The 6679-nt window shown below is 46.2% G+C and overlaps 1 non-coding gene across 1 annotated transcript; it reads right to left on the bottom strand.

The window, feature by feature from the left end:
* Positions 1 to 6159: 6159 nt before the first annotated feature.
* Positions 6160 to 6285, bottom strand: LOC123453946. Its single transcript, XR_006633111.1, has one exon. It is a non-coding gene; the product is annotated as a U6atac minor spliceosomal RNA (small nuclear RNA).
* Between the last annotated feature and the right edge of the window lie 394 nt (positions 6286 to 6679).

The raw sequence follows: 6679 nt of genomic DNA on the forward strand, positions 1-6679 counted from the left end.
TGGTGTTTGGGTGGCTGGCAACACGCAAAGAAACGGTTTAGCTGAAGAACTCTTTCCAAGACCCACTTCTCCTACCTTGCTGTTCCTGAAGGGCAAAGGAATGTGGGGTGCCCACCACAGTGATCCATGAGATCGCCCCGTGTAGCTTCGTAGGAGACGGAACCCTTCACAGAAGGCAGAGCGGCAGAAGGTGCCATCACACTAGGATGGCAAACACACATGGAGACTTGGCGGGTGGGCAGAGGAGGGTAAGAGAGGGAACTTCTCTTAAATGTGGCCCTTTCCTGTCTTTCTCTTGTGGCTTACACATGTGTGTGTACTGTGGGGGATTCTACCAGGAGTCTCCACACTGCTTTTTCTTTTTAAAAAAAATTATTTATTTGTTTATTTGATAGAGAGGCAAGGGGAGAGAGAGGAAAAAAAAAAATAGGCATGCCAGGACCTCCAGCCACTGCAAACAAACTCCAGATGCATGTGTTCCTTGTGCATCTGGCCAACGTGGGTCCTGAGGAATCGAACCTTGGTCCTTTGGCTTTGCAGGCAAATGCCTTAACCATTAAGCCATCCCTCCAGCCCCTCTTTCTCTTTTTAAAAACTTTTTAAAGATTTTTTTTTGTTTATTTATTTATTTGAGAGCAACAGAGAGAGAGAGAAAGAGGCAGACAGACAGAGAGAGAGAGAACGGGCGCGCCAGGGTCTCCAGCCACTGCAAACGAACTCCAGACGCGTGCGCCCCCTTGTGCACCTGGCTAACGTGGGTCCTGGGGAGTTGAGCCTCGAACCGGGGTCCTTAGGCTTCACAGGCAAGTGCTTAACCGCTAAGCCATCTCTCCAGCCCCCCTTTTAAAAACTTTTTATTGACAACCTCTGCACATGTAGACAATATACCATGATACGATCCCCTCCCACCACCCTTCCTCCCACTCCTTTGAATCCCTCCCTCCACTGAATCCATTCTTCTTTCTAGCTAACTACTAACTAGGCTCTCTTCTATTTTGATGGCATCATTTTTCCCTCCTATTATGCAGGTCTTGTGTAGGTAGCGTCAGCCACTACATCAGTGAGTCATGAATATCATACCTGGAAGATAGCATTGCAAAGCACTCCTCCCTTGCCTTTGGCTTTTTCTTTCCGCCACCTCTTCTGCAATGGACCCTGAGCCTCAGAGGGTGTGATAGAGATGTCTCACTTAGTCAGAACTACTTTTTCATCAGGAACAGGAATTCCATGCTGCAGACACCAAGGCCTCTCACCAGGTTCCCCAGTGGGTTTCCTTACCTGTTGGAGTCAATCTCCTAGTGTCCAGGCCTATGCCACCTACTAATTTTATTTGTATTTATTTTTCAATGTGGAAATAAGGGTAGCAGGCCTGATTTAAAGGGACATTTACCTTGACCCATTTAGAATATGTGAAATCCAGAGCCATGTTTGTATGTGTGTGTGTGTGTGTGTGTGTGTGTGTGTGTGTGGTTTTTTTCCATCAGTTTTGACAGACAACCCATTCTGCTACCAAGGAGGGAGAGAGGAGAAAGAAAATAAAGAGGAAGAGAATTGGAGACGTTTCTCAGTGGTTAAAGGCACTTGATTGCAAAGCCTATTGGGCTGGGTTTGATTCTCCAGCACCCATTTAAAGCCAGACACAAAAATTGGTGCTTGTGAATAGAGTTTGTTTGCAGTGGCAGGAGACCCTGGTATGCCTATGCCCTCTCTCTTTCTCTCTCTCTCTCTCTCTCTCTCTCTCTCTCTCAAATAAATAATAAAAATAAAATTAACAAGTTGTAGAAGCATGCTGTGTTCTTTTGTAATGGTAAGAGATTCTAGAGCGCCCCTATTCCACACAAACAAAATAAATGAATGAACTTTAAACACAAAGAGAGAGAGAAAGAAGAGAGATAACTTAGCCTGCAAAGCCAAAGGACCTCAATTCAACTCCCCAGGACCCACGTAAGCCAGATGCACAAGGTGGCTCATGCTTCTGGAGTTTGTTTGCTGTGGCTGGAGGCCCTGGAGCGCTCATTCGCGCTCTCTATCTGCCTCTTTCCCTCTCTCAAATAAATAAATTAATTAAAAGAAAAAGAAAGAACAACTGGGTAAACAAGCAAGCAAGATGAAGATTCCAGACCTTAGAAGTCAGAGTTGAACATGTGCCAGAGGGCCTTTTCCTCCCGAGCACGGTCAAGACCAGCAGGTTTCACAGGCACCTCACCGCATGCGGTATTGACAAACCCAGGAGGTGGATTCCCCGCCTTGTAGAAATGTGTACCCTTATTCATCGGAAAACACCTTGAGATTGTCAGATACTAAAAAGCAGAAATATTACTTGTCATGTCATATAAATAGGATTTGTGAATCAGATACAGCTTTAATGCCAGGGGCACGTATTGAAAATATCCAAGGAGCTAGAAGCCTGCAATTTTTAACATTTTTTACAACATTCCCCAGAATCAAGAAAACGCAATAAAAACATGTCCAATCGTGCCAATATTTCTCTCTGCCAATGAGTTTGAATTTTTCGGGGGGGGGTGGGGGTTTCTAGGTAGGGCCTCACCCTAGCCTAGGCTGACCTGGAACTCACTATGTAGTCTCAGGGTGGCCTCGAACTCACAGCGATCCTCCTACTTCTGCCTCCCAAGTGCTGGGATTAAAGGCGTGCACCACCACACCTGGCTTGAGTTTGAATATTTTTAGGAAATAGTTTCCTATTTAGGCAAAAGAACAAGAGTTCCTTGGTGAGAGTCTCTTTCTCTCTCTGTCGCTCTGTGTGTGTGTGTGTGTGTGTGTGTGTGTGTGTGTGTGTGTGTGTGTATGTATGAGAGGGGGGGAGGGAGAGAGAGAATGGGTCTCACACAGCCCACACTGGCCTCCAACAGCTCACTGTAGAGCTGAGAACGAGCTGAACTCCCGATCCCCAGCCTCCTCCTACCAAGCGCTGCGATTACAGCTATGCACCATCAGGCCTTACTGACATTTCACTTAAAATTTTAAAGAGATGCAGCCCTTTGCCTCAGATGAAAGCCAAAAGTACAGATGTGTGAGAGATGGAAGAGATTCCCTTCTAGGATCAAGCACGAGTCTGGCCATGCGACAAACGCCCAAGAAAGCCCCTCTGCTGTGGCATAAACTGAGACAATCGGGCGTTTTAGAGGGCTGAGGTGTGGCACAGTGGTAGAGCGCTTCCCTGGTATGAATGAAGCCCCGGGCTCCCCAGTCATGAAAATGAACACCGCCCCGCCCACTCGGACACACCCAAGAAGACAAGTGTCCACAGTGTCTCCCACATGGACTAGAAGACTGGTGTGAGTGACCCAGTGCAGCAGAACTTGGGTGAGCAAATGACAGCCTCCCTCACCTAAATGCCTCTGGCCGCTCATGGGCGTCCACTTCAGAAACTGTGATTTACTCTCATCCGAAGAACCTGAAGACAGGCAAACAGGCAAGTCAAGAAGGGTCTAAACATGACCTACAGAGAAGTGAAGAAAATCTGAGTTCACTGTGTCCTTTTGGGGAGGTCATTTTCCTTTTATTCTTTTCATCTTCCCTTTCTTCCTTCTTCCTTCTTTCCTTCCTTTTTCTTTTCGTCGCTCTGTCCTTTTTTGTGTGGTTCGGAGGATCAAACCCAGGGTTTCTCACCTGCTAGGCAAGAACCATTAAGCCACCCTCAGTCCCCTATCTGTGGGTCTTCACTTTTGTTTCATTGGCTTCCAGGCTGGAACAAGTTTCCTTCTTCCTCCCTCCCTCCCTCCCTCCTTCCCTTCCCTTCCCTTCCCTTCCCTTCCCTTCCCTTCCCTTCCCTTCCCTTCCCTTCCCTTCCCTTCCCTTCCCTTTCCTTCCTTCCTTCCTTCCTTCCTTCTGTCCTTTCTTTCTTCCACAGTACTTAGCATCTTAAAAACTAAACAATGAGTAAGAGCAGATATAGAACAACTTAGGGGGCTGCAGAGATGACTCAGCAGTTAAGGCACTTGTTTGCAATGCCTGACGGCCCCAGTTTGGTTCCCCAGTACCCACGCAAAGCCAGATGAGCAAAGTGATGCATCTATCTGGAGTTCATTTGCAGTGGTATACCCATTCTCTCTTTCACTCTCTCTTTGTCTTTTTTCCGGTCTTTCTTTCTCTCTGTGTTTGCAAATAAATAAATTACTTTAAAAATAGCTATAGGGACACATGCAAAATATAGAGATTTGGGGGCTGAAGAGAAGGCTCAATGGCTAAGGTGATTGCCTGTGAAGCCTAAGGACCCAGGTTTGATTCCCAAGTACTTTGGTAAGCCAGATGCACAAGGTGGCACATGCATCTGGAGTTTGTTTGCAGTAGCTGGAGGCCCTGGTGTACCCGTAGTCTCTCTCCCTCCCTCTTTCTCTCTCTCAAATAAATAAAAAAATAAAATATTTTTAAAAAATAGTTCAAGCTGGTGCCAGAGTAGTGGAGCATGCCTTTCATCCCAGCACTCATGAGGCAATGGTAGAAGGATTGCCATAAGTTCAAGGCCACCATGAGACTCCATAGTGAATTCCAGGTCAGCCTGGGCTACAGTGAGGCCCTACCTTGGGGGGAGGGGGGAAGAGTTCAAGCTAGGTATGGTGGCACATGCCTTTAATCCCAGCACTGAGGAGGTAGAGGTAGGAGGATCTCTGTGGGTTCTAGGCCAGCCTTGGTCTACAGTGTGAGGTCCAGGTTAGCCAGGTCTAGATTTAAATCCTTCCTCAGATCTATGTATAAATATCACTGTAACATGCAAAAGGCCAGTATTACACCGTGGATCTTAAATCTATGGTCACCAACCTGTAGTTCTGGAATGGATGAATCTGTAGGAGGTGGGGCTTAGTGGAAGGAAGTCAAGTCCTTAGGGACATGTCCTTGAGGACATGTTCTCTCTTTCCTTCCTGGCCACTGTGAGATGAGAAGCTTCCTCCACCGTATACTCTCTGACATGAGGTTCCCACCTTGACACAGGCCAAAGGTGAGAGAGCCAAGTAACATGGACTGAAAGGAGCTCTGAAAACACGAAAGTCAAAATAAGGTTCTCTGCCTTCTAAGTCATTCACCTCAGGCATTTTGTCACAGCGACGGAAAGCTAACACAACCAGGCTTCCACGAATTCACTTGAACAAAGAATGTTACGAAAGTTGGAACTAAAACAACTTTCAATTTTGATTCTTTTCATTCATGCAAGCAAAATAATTATCTTTTTTGCTGTTTCATAGGATTCTCAGCAAAGATTCGTGTATATAGCTTCAGTGTCTTTCCTCCATACTATATGTCATTCATTCTCTGAATTAACTGAGACATACTGTGTGCAAACAAATGAAGTAAGGCATTGCTCAGATAGGAATTGTTTTCAAGTTTCCTTTTTATATTTATTTATTCATTCATTCATTTGTTTGCAAGCAGAGAGAGATAGAAGAGAGCTACTACAAATGAACTCCAGATACATGTGTCACCTTGTGCATCTGGCTTATGTGGGTGCTGGGGAATTGAACCTGGGTCCTTAGGCTTTGTAGGCAAGTGCCCTAATGGCTAAGCAATCCCTCCAGACCTCAAGTTTCTTTTTTCAAAAAGTTTTTTGAAAATTCATACATATATATTACATATACCCCACATTGTCCTTCCTTATTCCCCTCAGTCTCATGGTAGTCCTTCTTGTCACTTGCTAGTAGCTATGCCATAAAAGAGGATGATTCCCTGTCCCTCGTACATTACTGAGGGGAGTGGCCTCCCAAGACCCTCCCCTCTCTGTGGCAGAATGTTGACTGGTACTATAGTGTATAGGTCTTATGTAGGTGACCACAGTTGCTGGGAGTTCATGAGTGCAATGGACATGTCATGTTGAACACAACACTCCTTCCAATCCTGCAGCTCATACATTGATATTTTTTGAGATAGAGAGAGATAGGCAGAGAATTGGTGCGCCAGGGCCTCAGCCACTGCAACCGAACTCCAGACACCTGCGCCACCTAGTGGGCATGTGGGACCGTGCACTTGCCTCGCCTTTGTGTATCTGGGTTATGTGGGATCTGGGTCCTTAGGCTTCGCAGGTAAGCTTCTTAACCACTAACCCATCTCTCCAGCCTTCTTACATTTTTTCTGTCACATCTGCAATGTTCCCTGGGCCCTGGAGGGAGTTATGTGTTTGTCTAGTTGAGGGCCAAGAATATGCATATATGAAGCCAGGGGCTAGATGCCACAAAGTAGGTGGCAATGCCTTAACTGTAAGCAAGTTGTTTGGCCAAAGGGCCTCTCCCATCCATGTCAAAGAGAGTGCTAACCTCCTCTCCTTTCATGTAATATAGAATTTTTAAATTATTTTTCGAGGTAGGGCTCCACTCTAGCCCAGGCTGACCTGAAATTCACTACTTGGTCTCAGGCTGCTCTCAAACTCACAGTGATCCTCCTACCTCTGCCTCCCAAGTGCTGGGATTAAAGGTGTGCATCACCACACCTGGCAGAGAGAGAGAATGAGAATGGTTGTACCAGGGTCTCTAACCACAGCAAATGGACTCCAGACACATGTGCCATTTTGTGCATCTGGTTTTACATGGATACTGGGAAATCAAACCCAGGTCATTAGGCTTTGCAACCAAGTGCCTTAAATGCTGAGCCATCTCTCTAGCCAACCCCCCCCCGCCCCATTTTTTAAGATAAGGTCTTACCATGGCTTCAACTCCACAATTCTGTCTCAATC

The sequence above is a fragment of the Jaculus jaculus genome, chromosome 12 (assembly GCF_020740685.1).
Source record: "Jaculus jaculus isolate mJacJac1 chromosome 12, mJacJac1.mat.Y.cur, whole genome shotgun sequence".
Taxonomy (NCBI): domain Eukaryota; kingdom Metazoa; phylum Chordata; class Mammalia; order Rodentia; family Dipodidae; genus Jaculus; species Jaculus jaculus.